This window comes from Halichoerus grypus, chromosome 1 (genome assembly GCF_964656455.1).
Source record: "Halichoerus grypus chromosome 1, mHalGry1.hap1.1, whole genome shotgun sequence".
Lineage (NCBI taxonomy): Eukaryota > Metazoa > Chordata > Mammalia > Carnivora > Phocidae > Halichoerus > Halichoerus grypus.
In genome coordinates, this window is record NC_135712.1 from 153,576,531 (window position 1) to 153,596,279 (window position 19,749).

Below are 19,749 nucleotides of genomic sequence, written 5' to 3' on the forward strand. Positions count from 1 at the left end.
ATGGGAGCCTGCCGCTCGGAAGTCATTCTAGATGTGAGTTTGGAAAAAAGTGGGTGGCTCCATTCCCTTCTGCAAAGTGAGGCAGAGAATTAACTCTTCATTGTCAAAGAACCAAAGGAAGAGTCCAACACGACCCAGGAACGCTGGGGTTTTGCAGTACTCTGTCCCTGCCGTACCCCATCCTATATTCTCATCTTGACTAATCATCAATTTTCTCTTCAAGACCTCTCAAAAGTTGTATGAGCTAGTCTGAATCCTGACAAATTAAAGCTTTCTTTTACCACGTTGGAAGAAGTGCCATTTCACATGAAGAAAAGTGTGAAGTGTTTCTCTGAATCTACTCCCCTGGTCTCAGAAAGTGGCCCTTTGTCCACTGCAGAGTATCAGTGGCTCTGGAGCCCCCTGTAATTTGAGATCATATCTCTGTCCCAGGACAGAGACCAGAGTGACCTCCTTCTGCTTGGGGCAGTGGGGAATGGCTTGCCGCGCCGCCCTGACCTCGGACCCAGGCCCAGCCCTGGGTCACTGACTGCTCCTGCGACCCCCCCGGCTCTCCCCCACGCTTATTCCCCCCTCCCCTTGCTATTGGGATGCTGGGCCCCTCCCTAAAGCCACCAGCAGTTGTGATGGACCAAGTGGCAGTCCCCTGCCGGGCATTAAGGCTCCCTCCAGGCTCTCTTGCTGTCCCTTTGGTCAGACCAGTCTTCCATGCTTCCTCGCTTCTGCCCCCAGGCATCTGCCCCTCTTTTTCAGAGTCCTTCCTGCTCCCACTGATTTTCTACCCATTTCCAAGCCTGACTCAGGTAGAGCTTCACTGTGGGGTCCAAGGGCAGGCATTATGCATGTTAAAGACACAGACTACTAGGGCCACCCCAGACCTTTGGCCACAGAACTGTGTTTTCCCAGACCATTGAGTGGTTTGCATGTGCCTTACAACGGGAGAAGAAACTTTGAAATGAAATGGTCTCCAAGTGTGGGCCTGAGGCCATTAACAGCAGCAGAATCACCATGCCAGAAATGCAGATTCCTGGTCATATCCCAAAGATAGAGGAATTGGAACTTCTGGGGGTGAGACCCAGGAATCTTCATGTTTGACACCCTGATGTGATTCTCTTGTATTTTCTTTATAAATTATATGTTGTATAATTAAAAAAATAACAAATCACTATAATTTTAATAGCAAGTAAATTTTAACAAATTATTTCAGTAATAATTTTAATTGTATTAATTATAAATTAGTCTACATTGTTACAGACATTAGATATCAAATATAAATATGTATGTTAAGGGCGCCTGGGTGGCTCAGTTGGTTAAGCATCTGCCTTCGGCTCGGGTCATGATCCCACCATCCTGGGTTCAAGTCTCACATCGGGCTCCTTGCTCAGCAGGGAGCCTGCTTCTGCTGAGCAGGCTCAGCCTACTATTCCCCCAGCTTGTGCTCTCTCTCTCTCTGACAAATAAATAAATAAAATATTTTTAAAAAATATGTATGTTGTTACTGTATGTGATGAGTTTTACTTGATACATGAAATACATTGTAACAAATCAGAACATCAGGGAGAAGGCTGACAGCTCATTTAGCCACCATATCCTGTGGCTGTCCTGTTCCTAGAACAACTTCATTGTATTTACACACACGTGTATATTCCGAGAGAAATCACGTATTATACACTTTATACATATGGTACCTTTTGTATCATTCTGCACCTTTCTTTTTTACACTCAGCAATATGTTTTGAGGAGCTTTCTATGTTAGAAAGCAGAGGGCCACCATGTACAAGGACCACCAACTATTCCCTTGTATACATTTCTTAAGCCATTAGTGGACAGTTGGGTTATTTATGGTTTTTCTGCAATGCTATAGTGAACATTCTTGAACATACCTCCTGCACCAGAGTGTGTGGGTTTCTTTAGGGCAGAAATAGCAAAGGGCTGGAAAATGGAATTGTTGGTCATGGAGGGATGAGCATTTTAAGTGTTTAAATGCTATTGCCAAAATGGCTATAGTCCTTCAGCGCTTTACACCTTCAAGTTTAATCTCTTTGTTTTGGGGTTGATTTCACACGAAGTCTGGAATTGGACATTATGTTATAACATCAGAACAGATGATGCTCCAAAGGAGCTTGAATTCACCTCCTATGACCAGTACGGCTGACGTGCACTGAACCTTCTCAGCACTCTTCATGGGCTCACTTGTTTCTTCCTCATGTCCCTGATCCTTTGAGGTAGATACTCCCAGAGTACCAATGCCAGACTGAGGCCCTGACCAAGCCTGGAAGGTAACGAAGTAGCCCATGTAAGATTCCAAGTTGGTATCTACTGCACTCCCTCATTGGCTTTTCAGATTCTGGGTAAGCAAGGGACCGGCAGGATCTAAATTCACATACTTGGACTGAGACTTCTTCAAAGACATATTCATAGTTGACTTATCTCAGGAGATCATTAGGAAATTACCCACATAGAAAAACCAATAGGATCTGCAATGTAGGAGATGCTATAGTGTGTAAAAGTATCTATCCAGAGCTTCATCTGGATGCCAGTGAAAGGCTCCCAGGAGTTGCTGCAGCAGAGACAGAAATTTGCAGGGAAGTCACCGAAAGCACTATTAAAAACAAAAGAAACATAAGCAAACTTTGTTTTTGTCCATGGGTGAGGATGTGCCCAGGCCTCAGCATTTCAGTCTGTACCTGCACTGTTTCCCTGACCCGGAACAAGAAGCCACTGACCTCATGTGCCTTCTCAGTGGAACTTTCTTACAGTTCTCCAGGGTTATCGCGATAGACTCTGAATTTAACAGCAGCCCCGGGTCTCCATCCTTTAGGAGCACAATTGCATTCCGCCTGATTTTTTCTTTGCCACTTTTTACAGAGACAAAATGTGTGACTTTTCTTGATGAGCAAACAGCCAAAGGTGTTCGGGAAGGTCTATCATTTTTCTGGTGGCAAGACACCCTAAACTAAATTCATTAGCGGCTCTTCTGTTTGGAATTTCAAAATATTCTCTGACCTATATAAATTCCTTGTTCTGTCCTCTACTAATACAAGAAGATTAACTGGCGTGCACTGTGGCTACAGAGCAAAGCAGTAACATAGTCTAACAAAAAGGGGCTTGGAGACTGTCATTCCACTGTTGAAAACCTCAAAACCCATGCTCTGGCCCCTGCTTCCTCTCTTCCTAAGGATTTTTCTTCATGTCTATAGTTTTATAAATAGTAGATCATAGCTACCGCTTTTGAGACACAAGTCAAGACTTGTCCTTAGTTCTACATGGATTTGTTATTTATTCATGTTTCTATATTTCCCTACCTTTTAGAAAAATATGAAAGGAACACAAGTTTGGCTATGTTTTGTGAGCAACTAACTGTAATGAGTCATGTGGGCAAATGCTGAGCAGGTGACCACCAACTCAAATAAATCAGTTCCTTCTCTACTTCTCAGTTTTCTTTCCCTAAATAAACATGACACAGTACACCCATTGGTTCATTCATTTGAGAAATATTTATTGAGCTCTTAGTCTGTGCCTTGCACCGGTGCAGGGTGCTGGAGCTACGGTGGTAAACAAAATACATACGGTTCCTGCCCACATGGAATTTAGTTATCAGTGGACATTAAAGCCTTGCAGGGACAAAAACACTGTTTTGGTCAGAAGCAATATACATATCTGTTTATGGAAACATTCTTTTCCCCCCTCTGTCTCTAAAACCCATGCTCTTATGTGTCTACACCATGTACTGGCGCTTACTCGATGACACGTTAACAGCAGCCAACTGTAGCCTCATCAAGAACAAATGCATGGCTTAGAGTTTTCATATTCCCAATGCTCAGGATGATGGGGTAGGTGGCTCTGAGCCCTGAAAATGGCCTTAGGCCCAAGAGTCCCTAGCCTTCTTCCTTTCCTAAATGGCCTTTCGGCTGGGACAGGCCATTGTAGATGTTGAATGTATGATCACAATGATAATAAAACTGTTATTTTCCTACCAGAATTAATGATGGGTACATCTGTGCCAAGATACCTTTGTGAATATTAATGATTTGAACAATCCAGGCCTGAGTTTGTGGACATTCAGGGACACTGCATTTCATGTTCATTAAACCTCAGCTGGTTTAGACTAGTGATTTCCCCCCTAGTTTATGACCATGATTAGCCCCTGAAATCTGAATTAGGCCATTTTGGTTGATTTCATTTGGTGCCGAGTTAGATTTAGCTCACTGATTGTTAAAGAAACCATCCTGTCTTCACTCTCAGTTTCTGGCCCTTCCCCTGGCTCTGAGCTCACACGAATACTCCACTACCTTGAGTAACTGCAAGTTTACTATTTAAGAAGTATGGGGATTATCATGAATAAGCCACAGCCATCCACAGTGCAGACTGAGATCTACTAATTAGCATCAGGTCCAGGCAAAGGGTCCCTGTTGGGACAGCCCGAGTGCTGACTGGGGATCAGAGTTTAGTCACCTCTGGTAAGTCAAGCCCCCATGCACTGTAAGGGAGTGTGTTAAGTGTCATTAAAGGAGGGTTCAGCTCTTACCAGCAGTTTTGTTCCTCTCACGACTACCCACACCCCCAACGCTCCTCCACTCCACGGGGCAGAACAGAGGATTGGATAAGGACAAGCAAAACCTCAGGCTGGCCATTCCAGGAGTGGCAAGGGAGAGAGAGAGAGAGAGAGAGGGAGAGAGAGAGAGGGAGAGAGAAGGAGGGAGGGAGGGAGGGAGGGAGGGAGGGGGAGAGACTGAGAAGAGAAAGAGAGGGTGGGGTGTTGAGCACCTGCATAACTCATCCCACTTCTATCCAACCTTTCCATTGCTTTCTAAGGACTAGGTGGTTCCTCCCCTTTCAACATTATTCCTTTAAATTAAACTTTGAGGACAAAAGGTATTTAACACCTTAAGAAGTAGGATGACCAAAATTTAGAGTCTCAATTCTGAACTTTTGAATCTTGAAAGCCACTCATTTGATTCCTTGTATATTTACTAAACAAGTGTTCATTGAGTAGCTACCATGTGCAAAGCACTGGGGATACAAAGGTGAACACTTTCAGTCTCCATCTTGGAGGAGCTTGTAATCCTGAGTAAAGGTAAGAGATGATTGTACTCTTGTGTTGGAAGAGCCATGCCACATGGCCCATGATGTGTTATGGGAACACAAAGGAGACCACCCAATCCAGATTGGGGAGGAGGTAAGTCAGAGGCTATGACATTGCAGCTAAGACCTGAGAGACACAGAAGTCAACAGTGAGGATAGGAGACAGATATCCAGTTTGCCTTTCCATCACTGTGATTTGTAACTTTGGGGGTATCAGAAAAATGATAGGTCTTTCCTTAAAGGTCAGCTGAATGTACTACCTAAGTATGACCGACCTCTCACCAAAGGCTGGCTCAGAGTGGTTATCAAAGCTCAGAGAAAACCAGGGTTATTTTCAGTTAGGAGTGAATTGCCACATATAACACAATGCCCATGACTTTGGGACCAAAATTCAAGAAACACTAAGGATATTTCCTGGTTTCCTTTTCTTGACTTAGCAAGTTAGAGGCTAGAGGAGAAATAAAGGAAGAGTTCCTAGCTCTAAGTAACTAGAGTTACTAGTGCTAAGGATCTCATGTATTGTTGCTAGTTTTAAAAACAGATCTCACGTATTGTTGTTGCTAGTTTTAAAAACAGCACAGTTGTCTATGTAATATAATTACTTATAATCTCCCCTGCTTAAAACAAATTGGAGTAAAGTCTTCTAGGAAGAGGCAAGAGGGTCATGGCGGAGACACTATGAATTTTTTGTGAGGGGTTGGGGGTTGAGGGAGCATTGGAAATGGCATATGTGGCACTGATCTTTTGGTCCTTGATGAGAGTGAGGGAGGGGATGGCTCACAGTCTGGTGAAAGAGGATGGACAACTCATTACAAGTCAATAGAAAGAGCAAGGTGCTCTTGGCAACATGCAGGAACAGAGTGGAGAACCAACGTGGGTATTCCACACGTGGAGAAGAACATGAAAAGTGTGCTGAGCAGGACTAGTGTCTCTAAAGTGCCCCTAACATCCCATGCTTTCAAGTACAGTCACATGACACTGTTTTATATCCTAGCTTTGATTGTAGCATTTATTTAGCTTTTATGAAAATAACACTGTGAAGGAAGGAAACGAATTTAGGGACTTTGACAGGATTGTTCTTTTTTAAATTGCTTTCTCATTTTTGTTGCTATTAGCATCTACAATGCAGGAAAACCCAATTAAAATAGTAATATTTTAAAAAAATTTATACAAAATGTTCAACCATACATAAAAGTGGAGAACAAAATACAATAAACCCCTGAATTGTCTCGTCTTAACCTCCCCATCACACACAACACAATTTTTGTTTGGCTTTGCTCAAATAGTTTAAAGCAAATTCTAGGCATCATTTCATTTCATCCCTAAATGTTACAGTAGGTATCTCTATCAAAGAATAACTTTTTAAAAAACATAACCACAATGCCATTTTCATGTGATGCAATACCCAGAACAAACCAAATTTTCCTAAATAGCTCCAATAATAATTTTATAGTTGTTTCATTCAAATCAGGATCCAAATAAGATCTACACATCATATTTAATTGAAAGTCTCTTTTACTCTGTAAATTCTTCTCCCCTCCCTGTTTTTATGCCATTTACTTGAGGAAGGGGAGAAATGAGTCATTGTCCTGTACGATATCCTACATTCTGGATTTGGCTGATTGTTTCCTCCTAGTATCATTCAACTTGTTCTTGTATTTACTGTAAACTGGGTTAGATTCTTGTTAAAATTTTTTTTTGGCTAGAAAACTTCACAGATGCCTTGTATTTTCTGATGTATTACATCATGAGGTGCACGGTGTCTGACTGCCCTACTTTTAGAGATGTAAAAACTGATCAGTGGGTTCGGGTATTATCAGCATGGTCCATCCAAAGGTTCCCTGTCAACCTTTCACCTAATAGTTATTGATGGTGGTTGCCTGGATTCTTTATTTCATTAGGTGTTCCAGCGTGGTGGTTTTTCTAACTCTATCATTCCTTCTGTCTTTATTAGCTGGAATTCTTCTATAAAGAACCCCTTGTTATCTCTTTGGTTGCTCTGAAATACAGTTCATACCAGAGAGGCAGAAGTGCTTGGTTGTCTCCCTTTACCTAGTCTTAACTCAATTTAATCCATTGTAGGCATTGTTTTCCAATGCTCAAATTGTCTCCTCCTTGGCCAGTGAAGTCTCCTCAAGTCAGCTTCTGTGTCATCTTGACTTGACCCTAGCAGGACTCGATACCTCCCTTGCTTTTGAGAACAAGTGTCTACAGATTATTTATTTATTTATTTTTTATTTATTTTAGATTTTATTTATTTGAGAGAGATCGAGAGAGAAGAGTGTGTGCGCGTGTGAGTGGGGGAGGGGCAGAGGGAGAGGGAGAAGCAAACTCCCTTCTGAGCAGGGAGCCCTATGTGGGGCTCGATCTCATGACCCTGGGATCACGACCCAAGCCGAAGGCAGACGCCTAACTGACTGAGCCACCCAGGCGCCCCTCTACAGCTTCTTTCTGATGAATTCACTAGACTTAGGAAAATCCTTATACCCCTATCCCCACTACCTTTTTTTTGCCCATCCATGACAAGTAATGGTTTATATTGGTCGTATCAGTCAGGAAGGCTTTCAGCTATAAGGAAGCATAATGAACAAATAGAATTTTCAATTTTTTCACAGAACACAAAGTCCGGAGCAGGCAGCTGTTAGCATTTGTTCAGCAGCTCATGGGGTCCAGAGCCAGCATAGCTATGATTCTCTTGGCCTCTCCTTCCTGGTTGCAAAATGGCAGCTCCTATTCCAGGCATCATGCCCAATTGGGGCAGGAAGAAAGGGGACGGCCAGAGCCAGCTGCAGCTGTCCCTTTGTATCAGAAAAGCAAAAGCGTTCCCCAAACCACCACTCCACCCCCATCTCACTCAGCTGAATTCTACCCAGATCTTATTGGCCAGACTGGATTAGATGGACACCCCTACTTGCGAGGAAGGCCAGGAAAGTGATCGCTTAGTTTTGCTGGGTTCTATAGTCCAAGCAAGCAAGGGAGTGGGGGCTGGGAGTGAACATAGGGCTACTAGTTCTGGGAGAGTAGTCTCGAGTCCTGAATCAATATTCCCTATCCTGGTTTTTTATTTTATTTTTTTTTAATTTAAAAGATTTTGAGAGAGGGCATGCGTGCATGCAAGTGGGGGGAGGGGCAGAAGGAGAGAATCTTCAAGTGGACTCCCAGGATCCATGAGATCTTGACCTGAGCCGAAATCAAGAATCCGATGCTAAACTGACTGAGCCACTCAGGCGCCCCTATTTTTTTTTCTTTTTTACATAATGTCTAATATTCCTTGATTTTGAAGCAGGGTGGGACAGTTCAAAGAATTATGAGCTGGAAATGAGTAAAGCTTTATTTGTAAGACTGCTCTAAGGAAATGATATCAGCTGTTTTGACATCCGTGCCCTGATGGCTCGGCTCAGCTCCGTTCAGTTATCAGATGCCAACTCCCGCTGTAGGATCTGTGTGGCCAAGTGTCCCATCTCCTGTCTGCACGGGGACAGAGCAGTCTCACTTTCATCATGACAGACACCTCAGTTGAGCCGTAGTGATCCATATGACGCCAGAATACCTTGTGGCTACAGGTTCACAGAAGCCATTCAATCTTTGCACTGTTCTGGAGAAGAGAAGGGCTAACATGCAGCCAGCACTCACTGACACCGACACACGAGCTTATTCTGCACTGACTCCCTGGAGCCTCACAGTCCTGTAGCCTTGGCCATCCTGGCTCCTCTCTGAGGAGCCCACCCCACCTGTCCATGACCTCCTAACAATCCAGCAACTGAAAGCCAAGGCCTGGCCTAACAGGGGCCCTAAGACACTACTCCCACCGGCACTAGGGCCATCCATTCCGTGTCCGTACATTTAGAGGTAATTTAAAAATATTTTTACTATCTACCACAAGAAAAACATTGTTACTATTCCTACTGGTCATTTTTCTGGACTGTCCATGGCTGAAGGCAAATGATAACTAATTCAAGGAATGGAAGTGGGTAATTCCATCACTGACAATCTTGATTTCCTCGAAGCTTATGAGTCTCATATTAGAAAACCTGAGTTGTTCTGATACTAGTTTTATTTTTTCTTTAATATTCATGATGCAAGCAAAAGAAGCCAGACACAAAAGAACACACTCTATATGATTCCATTTATAGGAAGTTGAAGAAGAGGCAAGACTATAAGAAGTCACAAGTGGTTACCCTTGGGGGGAAGCACGGATAGGGAAGGGGCACAAGAAGGTCTCTGGGGTGCTGGTTTTGTTCTTTTTCATGATCTAGGTATAGAAACTGCTGGCCACTAACCCAGTATCTATCCTCTCCTTTCTCCTTTCTGTCAGAATCTGATCTCCTTGTGGGGGTGGAGGTGGCAGGTGAGGAGCTGAACACCACATTTCCCAGCCTCCTTTGGAACTAGGGCTGGTCATATGACATACTTAGGGCCAATGGGATGCATGTGAAAATCCATGGGACTTCCAGGGAATCTCCTTCAGGCAGACAGGCTCAGAAATCCCCCTGAGTGTACTGAAGGGTATACTGCCATCAGCCTCAGACATCCTAACTGTCCATTCATGCACTCTTACATAAAATTCCCCCATGTCACTGGTTCTGTGGTTTGGTTCACTTATTCAACAAATGCTGATTGAGCACTTGGGCTCAATAAGTTGGGCATGTGCTGATCAGGTGTTACAGATTCAGATGTCCCAGGGCCAGGCCTGTAATTAGAGATGTAGGCCTGCGCTGAAGCACCAGAACAGATGAAGGAGGACCTAGGCCCTGGCTAATAAGGAGGATGGGGAGAGCCATTGCTTAGCTCTAACAGTTGGTTTGACATGTGAAAAATTCAAATCTCAAGTTGTAATATCTTCCCATTTTTCAAGAGGGCCAGAAATCTTGATTTTATTTTTAAAATTAACTCTGCCATGAGGCTGGACTTCTAGCTATGGTAGAGTAAAATTGGACTAAGTTGGCATATTAGTTTTCTATTGCTATGTAACAGATTATCACAAACTTAACAGCCCAATCAACATACATTTGCTAACTCACAGTTCTTGTAGATCAGAAGTACAGGCAGACTCAACAGGGCTTTCTGCTCAGTGTCTTACAAGGCTCAAATCAAGGTGTTAGCTGGACCCAGGCTCTTAACTAGAGGCTTTGGAAAAGAATCCACTTCCAAGCTCATTGAGGCTGAAGTCATCACATTATGCCACATGAACATATATAAGGAGATCAAGTCCAGCAGCATGTAACAATGACCTAAGTGGAATTTATCTTGGGGATGCAAGGTTGATTTAGCATCTGAAAATTATTTAATGCAATGTGTCATATTAATGTAATAGACAAAACCTACACAGTCAATGCATGCAGAGAAAGCATTTGACAAAATCCAACACTCATTCATGATGAAACTCTCAACAAACTCTGAATATAAGGGAATTTCTTCAAACAGATAAAAAGCACCTAAGAAAAATCTATAGCAAATATCATACTTAATAATGGAAAACTAAATGAGTTTCTGAGAACAAAGCAAGAATATCTACTTTCACCACTTTTTAAAAAAATATTTTATTTTTATGTACTCTCTATACCCAATGTGGGGCTCAAACTTACAAACCTGAGATCAAGAGTCGCATGCTCTACTGATGGAGCCAGGCAACCTGAAGAACTAACCACTTCTATTCAATATCATATGGTAAGTTATAGGCTGTCAAGAAGATAAGAAAAAGAAATTAAAGGCATTCAGACTGGAAAAGAAGAAATAAAACTGCCTTTATTTGCAGATGATATGATCCTGCTTCTGGAAAATACTAGTGAATCTGAAAACACCAACTACAACTAACAAATGAGAATGTTGAAGGATATAAAAATCAACATTTCTATATTCTGATAATGAACAACCTAGAAATAAAGAAAATAATGCAATTCATAATAGCACTAAAAAGTGCTATTTTGTTACCCTTAGCCATACACATCTTTTGTTACCTAAATTACCCTTAGAAATAAGGGTAAAAAAAGATGTGTAACACCTAAAAACTACAAAACATTGCTGACAGAAATTTTAAAAGATCTAAATAAATGGGGAGATATACCATGTTCATGAACTGTTAAGACCCATTATTGTTAAGATGGCAATTCTCCCTAAATTGATCTGTACATACAACACAACTCCAATAAAAATCCCATTCCAAAAAAACTGTTTTGGTAGAAATTGACAAGCTGCTCCTAAAGTTTACATGGCATTGCAACATACCTAGAATAGCAAAACAATTTTGAAAAAGAACAACATAGTTGGAGGACTTATTCTGCCCATTTTAAAAACTTAATGTAGTCAAAGACCATGTCACAGTGGTGTAAGGATAGACATATAGATCAGTAGAAATGAATAGGAAGTCCAGACAATCCTTACATTTATGGTAAATAGATTTTCAATGAAGGTGACAAGGCAATTCAGTTGGGAAATGATACTCTTTGACAAATGGTTCAGGGGCAATTGACTATCCATATGCAAAAAATGAATTAATTGATAAAATATGTAGACACTTACTTTACATCATGTAGAACAATTAATTCAAATTGGATTATAGACAAAATTGTCAAATTGAACTATAAACTTGAAAAAAAACACAGGAGAAAAATCGTTTGATTTTGGCTTAGGCAAAAATTTCTTAGATATGACATCCAAAACATGATTCATAAAAACGAAAAATTTGATAAATTGGAATTCATCAAAATGCAAAACTTTGGCACATTTAAAGATATCATTAAAAATATGAGAAGACAAACCACAGTCTGGGAGAAAATATTTGCAACTCATATATCTAATTAACGGCTTGTATCTGAAATATGTAAAAAAATTTTAAAACTCATTAAGATAAACAACCCAATTAAAAATGGGCAAAAGATTCGAATAGATCTTTCACCAAAGAAGATATATGAATGACTAGAAAGCACATGAAAATATGATCAACATTGTTGGTCATCAGAGAAATGCAAATTAAAATCATAGTGAGATACCTCTACACTTTTATTAGAATAGTGATAACCTAAAGGTCAAATAATGTCAAGTGTTGCCAAGGATGTGGAGAAACTAGAGCCCTCATATATTGATGATGGGAATATAAAATAGTAAGTCACTTTAGAAAATTATTTGTCACTTCCTTAAAATGTTAAAGAGTTATGACATGACCCAATAATTCGACCCAGAAATATACCCAAGAAAAATGAAAACATGTCCCCATTTAGAGTTTATATAATTATGTATGGCAGCATTATCCACAATAGCAAAAATGTGGAAATAAAGTATAGTTTATCTATATAATGGAATACTATTCAGCAATACAAAGGAATGAACTGATACAACTACATGAACTACAAGATGGATAAATCTTATGCTAAGTGAAAAAAGCCTGACACCACAGACTACACATTGTATAATTCTATTTATATAACATTTCTAGAAAGGCAAACCTACAGAGATAGAAAACAAATTACTGGTTGCTGAGGACTTGAAATTGGAGTGTGAATGACTGCATATACACATGAGAAGACTTTTTGGGAGAGATGGAAATATTTTAAAAGTGGATTAAGGTGATGGCTGCACAACTTTGTAAATTTACTAAAAATCACTGAATTACCATGTATTCTGGGTGAACTTTACAATATGCAAATCAGACCTCAATAAAGTGATTAAACATAAAAATTAAATCTCCCAATTTTAAAATGCTCACAACTAGTTCAAATTCTTAAAAGATCTTTGTGAAAAAAAAATACCCCAAGTTTGCAGTGATACCCGAAGTCTGTAGTATAAGTCCTTGGGCCGCCCTCTTGAAACGTCAGGGCCAAGTGACATGAATAGAATTTTAAATGAAATAAAATCCTTGTTTTCTATGAGTTGAAGAGCCAAAGGCAGAAAATGGGAAAGTAAACAATTACAACAGCCAATGATAAATGCTCTAAGTGGGTTGCACAGGGAGGTATGGGTCCAGATAGTCTTTGGCTCTGACTGGGTGCGGGCTGGGGCACCACAGAAGAGGTTGGACACTGCAGTTAGGTTCTGAAGCATAAGTAGGAATTCAGGAGATTGCAAGTGTGGGAAGCAGGGGGAAAAGGGGCATTTCCAGGCAGGGGGAACAGAATCGGCAAAGTCTTGAAGATGTGAAAAAGCAGTTCCGTTTGAGAACAGGGAAGGCTGGAGATGTGGCACACATGGAGAATAGAAAAAGCAGGAAAGGAAGGTGGGGACCACATTATGAAGGGTTTGGCAGGCCAAGTTAAAGCTTTTGGACATGGGATTAAGAAGGAGTTTACTTGTCGGAGAACATGGGCATGCTTCTTTAGGCCTAAATTAAACTTTGTAAATCTTGGCAACATCATATTGTACTCATTTAAACATATTCATTAATATACCACTTACTGTGTCCCAGGCACTGTTTTAATACTTCAAATAAACTCACTTAATCCCATCAACAGTGGTTCTCAAACTCTAACTTGCATGAGAATCACCACAGTTTTTGATTTAGTACATCTGGAGCGGAGCCTGAGAATTTGCATTTTGATTCAGTTCCGAGAAGCTGATACTGCTGGTCGAGGGAGCACACTTTGAGAACCATTGCTTTACAGCAAGTTTACCAGTGGCTTTATACCAACTTTATAAGAAAGGTATCCTTATCACTGCCATCCCAGTGTTATAGAGGAGAAAACAGTTAAGCAACCTGCCCAAAGCCATATAGCATTAAGTGATGGGGCTGGGATTCAATGCCAGGCAATGACAGGCATATCTCCTAGGTCACAGGTTGCAAACAGAGTTAAGGGCTGGCATTTTCAATCTTTGTTTGCAACTATCAAAAATATATTACACACACACACACACACACACACACACATACAGGTTGGCCTTAACTGACATCTGAGATACAAGAGTGAAACGTGCTAACTGATGCCAAGGGGATGGTAAGGGAAAGTCTTTCAGGAACTCTGTGGGCCATTCCAATGAAGTATTATTTTGGTCCTACTGGGATGAAGCCAGGATTTAGAAATGCACGAGTATCAATGTACAAAATGACTAATTAAATATGTAAAGGAAAATCTTTACCATGTCACACCTTGAAACTGAACTGTAGATGAGTACTCAATATCTATTGCTTTAAATATATTTATTTTAAATTTTTTACAAATTATGAAAACTAACAATATCTGGAGAAAACAATATGATGCTTTTTGTGTGTATGTGTGTGGGGGGAGAGTGTCCCAAGATGAAAATTGCAATTCTTTCAAGAATCTGCTTGCTTTTCACATCTTGAACTAATTCGTAGCATCTCCCTGGTTGCCTTCCAATAAACAACTTCTTCTTTAAATTGGTGGCATTATGTTATGTTTGAGATCTGAATCACAGAGACTGTAATACAAACCTGCATGCTCCATCTTGTCGTTTTGTAGAGTGCTGTATATCTAATTAAAGCTTATGGGTCCATAAAAAGACTTAACATTAAAAAAGCAGTCTGTGTTGGAGAAAGCCCCAGGGCAGTTTGGAGGAGGGGTTTCTTCATTAACAATAAACATATTTGCTTAAATTCAAAGTTAAGTAATAATATATTAATTTGCACTTGAATATTCTTAAATATTGCCTAAGCATAATCAGATCATGTTACTACATTTATGGTGTGGAACTGAAAATGGGTCATGTTCTTGCCAGCAGCACTCTAGCTTCCGAAGAAACACGGGGGATGAATAAATGATTTACCATGTGGCCAGTACCAACTGTATCCCTGATGTTATTTGAATCAGTTTAATATTCTGTTCCTTTTCATTTATTGTTTTGCTATTCATATGTCCTTGTTACCCTTACAGATTTTAGTCAAAACCTGAGTCACATGGCAACAATATAAATACTCTTTTCCAAGGGCTTATCTATTATGGCCGTTGTTTTGTGGTTACTGTTACATCTCAGGGGCCATAAGCCTGGTGGCAGAGGCTATCAACCACTGGAATTCCCTTGGGAGACTATTAGAGTAGTATTTTTTTTCCCTTTACTGGGTTCCCTAAATAGTGATACCTCCCTGAGGGGAAAAGTGCATGGTCTTCCAACTTCCCAGTAATAAAGGACCGAATTCCACAAAGGAGCTACTGCTTAACATATGGCTAGAGTTAGAATGCCAGCATCAAAGTGAGATTTTTCTTTTATGGTCTTCCTAAATCAGAGTGATCCCAGAGCTGGGGCTTTGACTCATCCTTAAAGGGTAGAGGCCCAGCCTGAGGCCTAGAGCCTAAGGCTTTCTCCAGTCAATGATCCATCACCCCATGCTAGAGCATTAGGGTAACTGGGAGTCCCCCTATAATAGAAAACCTTATGTTATCACCCTGAGAGTTTGCACCCCCCCCCACCCCGGCAATCCACTCTTACTTTTCAATCATCTTCAGACATGCAAAATTGATGCTGTGGAGAAAGTCTGGAAAAAAAAAAAAAAAAAAACCTGACATTTGCAGGTCAACAAAGACATTTGCTAAAGCCATCTAGATTTCTCTTCTGCACCCAATCAATTTAATCAAATTTGGAGCACCTAAGCAGCTTTTATTTGTATATTTACTTTTTCTTGTGTCCTCCTTCACTAGGCGTCTTTTATTGGAAGGGTGGAAAGAAAGGAGAAACAGAAAGGGAAAAGCAGGTTGGAGAAACCTGGCACCTGGCTTGTTGGCTCTCCCTTTTAGTAACCTCAGAGAGCTGATTAGGCATTGCAAGACAAGCTTTCAAAGGTGGGAGTCAGTCCCCTACCCCACCCCCCGCCTCCAGCACCCCTCTCTGGCTTTGGTTAAGCTCCCTTCCCGAGCCAGCTGGCCTGGTGAGCAGGCCGCTGAACCATCTAGTTAACCACGGTTAAGGTCTGCTGTTTTGAATCCCGGACTTCATATGCTTTAATACTTTCCACGACCTTTTGCTTTTCCAGGCGGTTTCCAGTGGAGGCAGCTAACTGATGGGGCCGGCTAGTGTCTCCCGTAGACCTTTAAAGCCAGCGCTGCATTCAGATGGTGGGCTTTTCTCCTTTTGTTTAAATAGCAACAAAATCAACAAAATTCCTTCAAATTGGGTTCCCAAGAAATAAAACTGTAGAGAAAAAGAACATATTCATATGCGTATATATATACATATGAATGTATATTTAATTTTTTCCCTCCCCTTGCTTAAACTTGGGCGGGAAATGCGGCGAACCTTTAAAAGCGTAAAGTGCGTGCTGCCCTCAGCCCCCCGCTTCAGGACGCAGTCGGGGCGCACGCTGTCCCTTCCCTCCGATTTCTCCCGACAGCTCGCGCTACTTTTCTCAGCCATTGTCCCATATCCCCGGTGCTTCCTCCTTCACCATCCCCTCTCCTTGGGCGCCTCGCCTGCTTCCTACCGCCAGCCAAAGCCCAGACTCGCTGAGGTGAGACGCCGCCAGAACGCCCTCCAGCAGCCCGCGCGCTGGAACCCGCAGGTGCTGTCGGCCCCGCCCTTCCCGTGGCCCCGCCCCGGCGTTGCGTCACAGTGACGCGCGTGCCGCGCAGGCGCAGCTCGGCCCCACCCCCTCCCCGCGGCCGGCCGCCCGCTCGGTATTATGATTAGCGCTGGGTGCGGGGATTCGGCGGCCGGGAGGGAGTCGTCGGCGCCACGGCCGCTGCGGACGGACGCTTGCCTGCCGGCTGAGGTAGGGATGAGCGCGGAGCGCGGCCGGGCGCGGCGGCCGTGGACCGCGGTGCGGACCGGCCTCCGCCGCCTGGTATTCTGCGCCGTTGCCGGGCTGGGAGTCCGGGCCGGGGCGCCCACCGCAGGCGGAAAGTAAGTTGCGCGCTCCGCGCTCCCCGCGCCGGCCGCAGCGCGGGCCCGGGAGGACGCGGAGCCGGGGCTGCGGCGGCCGGAGCCGGCGCGGGGCCGGCACGGCCTGGCGGCGGGGCGGCGGCGGGCCCGGCGGGAGCCGGCACTGCGGCGGCCGGCCGCGGGCTACCGGAGGCCCTGCCCTTGCGGCCGCGGCCGGATTGCGGCACCTCGGGAGGTGCCCGCATCCCGCGCCCCGCCCCGAGCGGGCCGAGTGCGGCGCCGCGGGGCCCCGCGCCCGGGCCAGGCTCCCCGCGCCCAGGTTCCCTCATGGGGTGTGTGTTCTCGGAATGTGTTTCCTTTTTCAAACGAATCTGGAAATCTGGCCGCAGCAAGAGGGGTTCCTTGGTAAAACTGCAGCCTTACAATAGAATGGGGATATTGTTGTCTGTAGAGAAAGGGCATCGGGGTAGGGAAGGAGGAGCAGTGCCATTCCCGAGGGAGAGCTAGAATTTTTTTTCTTTCCCCCCCAGATCGGGAAACCTCCGTTCTTTTCCATAGTCATCGCCTGTTGATTTCTTTCTGGACCCTTTTGCAAAAACCTTCCTGCCTTTAACTTGGACTTGGGATCTAGGAAAGTGACAGTCTTATCCTGGGGGGCGTGGGGGGGGGGATTTCCTGGAGCTGTGCTATTCCTAACAGTTGGATCAGATGGCTTCTTGGGAAGATCAGTTCAAGCTCAGTATTTGGGGAGAATTTAGCACTAGGATTCTTAAATCTATAGAGGTCTGAGGATATAGGACCTTTCAAACTGTCAGGTTACTTTTTTCTCTTTTTAAAAATTGAGTGCATTCTCAGTCTTAGATGCGGGTGGTAAAGCTGATTTAATGAGTTTCACATTTTATCAGGTTTTAAGGTGAAGCATGACTTACAAATGATGGAACTGCAAATGTTTTGAGTATCCTGAATTTTCACCAATTTCTATCAAACGTCAGATGCCTCAGTTTGGGTTTTTTTTACGGGGTTGGGACAGTGTGTCTCAAATCAGCCTAATGTATCAGAATGTAGATCAGTGTACTTTAAAGCCAGGGGCTGTCAAGGTTTATGTAATCAATTTATTACTTTATAATCTTGTTACATTGCTTCCCAAATTTATAAAATCATTCCCTTAAGGAAATCTGTCTTCAGCGTCTGCTTAAATATTTCTTCTGGAATTGGATTCCTGAGGAGGAATGTACTGTACAAGTGGTGATTTAAGCATACCAATTAGACAAGTTTCCTTTTAAAAAAATACGTATTGATTCTTTTATTCAACTATCTTATTGTCCCTCTTAGGAAAACATGACATTCCCATTTTACAGAACTAGAAATGAGAGAAATTACATGACATTCCCAAGGTCACACATTAAAGCAGTGTAGTAGCTGAAAAATTAAGTGTATGGTGCTAACTTCTTTTACCTCTTCAAGGTTTTCCAGGCAGGGAACTTTGAATGTCACCTTTCTATTTTTTTAAATCTGCACAATCAGTTTTTGTTGTTTTATTTTATGCACAGAAATGGCTCTCACCCTATTAATATTTTACTATTTAAAGTAAATTTTTCAGTATTGTTGCAGTAAGATCAATTAGTTTAAAACATACAGGAACCCAGAAGTTATCCTAATTTTTATTTTTCTAAAACAGAAATATAAATTGGGACTTTATGTTCAAATTTAATCCCATAATCCTCAAATAAAGGCTTTTATATGTCCTTATTAAAATTGAAGGGCTTTCATGATATTTTTACTGGTCACAGGAAATAATGTTCATCTAAACCTTACTATGGGTGTTTCTGTCATATAGAAAGTGAAACTAAGTGGAAAAAAAGTTACTTATTTTTGGAGATGATTGAACAGCCATGGTTCTAAGCATTGGTATAAATGAGGCACGATGTCTTCCCTGTAGCAGCTTGTCTGAGCCTAAGAGCTCACTCAGTACGCTGCCCAAGAAGAAAAGGGCACAAGTGAACTTTCCACATGGCCAGAATTTTAGGAATTAAAAACATAGATGAGGAACTCTAAAGACCTATTTTAACTGCATGTGCGCTGTTTGCTTAACAGCCAGAAGATAGAATTTTTAGCCAGATGCTTTTATAATAAAATATAATTTAGGTACTTCTCAGTGTATGTGTGTGCAGGTAAATTCTTAGAGCAACGTCGGTGGAAAAGTTACTTGAGTAGATTCTAGCAGTTTTGAAGATAAACTTAACCTATGATCATTTATTCATGGCGCCTTTGTGTGTCTATTTTCAGGGCCCTGGGTTCAAGGGTAGCAATAGAAAAATGAGTAAAAACCAGTGACTGCCTTTAGGAGCTTACAGGCTATTGGGGGCACTGAAGTAAACAGTAACAGTAGGATCCAGCGAATGCTGTGGTGAGGCATAGGCAAAACCCTGCAGAAGCACAAAGATGGGGGCAGGGAACAAGCTGACTTGGGAATGCTTTACAGAGGAGGTGACATTGAACGGGTCTTAAAGTACAGGTAGAGTTCCCAGGCAGAGAAAAGGGGAAAGTGCTCAGAGGGTTCAGGGAGGATGAGAAGACAAGGTTAAGTGGTGGAGGAAGAACTGAGATCCAAGTGGATGGAAGGGAGATGAGGAGGTAAAGACAGTGCAGCTGTTTTTTTGTTTTTGTTTTTTTTTTTAAGAATATGGAAAGGAAGGAAGAGGAATGGGGCAGGAGTTTGGGCATGGAGAGGGAAGTGTTTCGGTATTTTGTTTTTGTTTGCAAAGAGCTGGTGTAAAGTCTCTCAGACTTACTAGCCTCACGAGAGCACTGGACATGTGTTTTCTGCTCTGGATTATCTGGAACTACATTATTCACACTGGATGGTTTCCTCATCTATTTTTCTGTAAGTCTGCTTTGGGTCGA

General features: G+C 42.4%; 1 protein-coding gene and 1 long non-coding RNA gene across 12 annotated transcripts in view; one reads left to right on the top strand and one right to left on the bottom strand.

Moving 5' to 3' along the window:
- Positions 1 to 1,241: 1,241 nt before the first annotated feature.
- On the bottom strand, positions 1,242 to 16,617 carry LOC118552407 (uncharacterized). 6 transcript variants are annotated; one of them, XR_013448557.1, is made up of 6 exons: positions 16,264 to 16,617; positions 15,986 to 16,158; positions 15,460 to 15,505; positions 10,675 to 10,764; positions 10,107 to 10,358; positions 1,242 to 1,450 (listed from the first exon to the last, which is right to left on the bottom strand). It is a non-coding gene; the product is annotated as an uncharacterized LOC118552407 (long non-coding RNA). The 6 variants fall into 6 exon arrangements; XR_013448558.1 differs by lacking the exon at positions 1,242 to 1,450 and adding an exon at positions 8,401 to 8,675; XR_013448566.1 differs by lacking the exon at positions 10,675 to 10,764.
- SNRK (SNF related kinase) overlaps positions 16,606 to 19,749 on the top strand; it is a 56,613-nt gene continuing 53,469 nt past the window's right edge. For 2 of the 6 annotated variants that reach the window (XM_036118818.2, XM_078074091.1), the window contains exon 1: positions 16,606 to 16,735. The gene's annotated coding sequence lies outside the window, so the exon portion shown is untranslated. The other 4 variants (XM_036118819.2, XM_078074094.1, XM_036118820.2 and 1 more) reach the window with 2 other exon arrangements.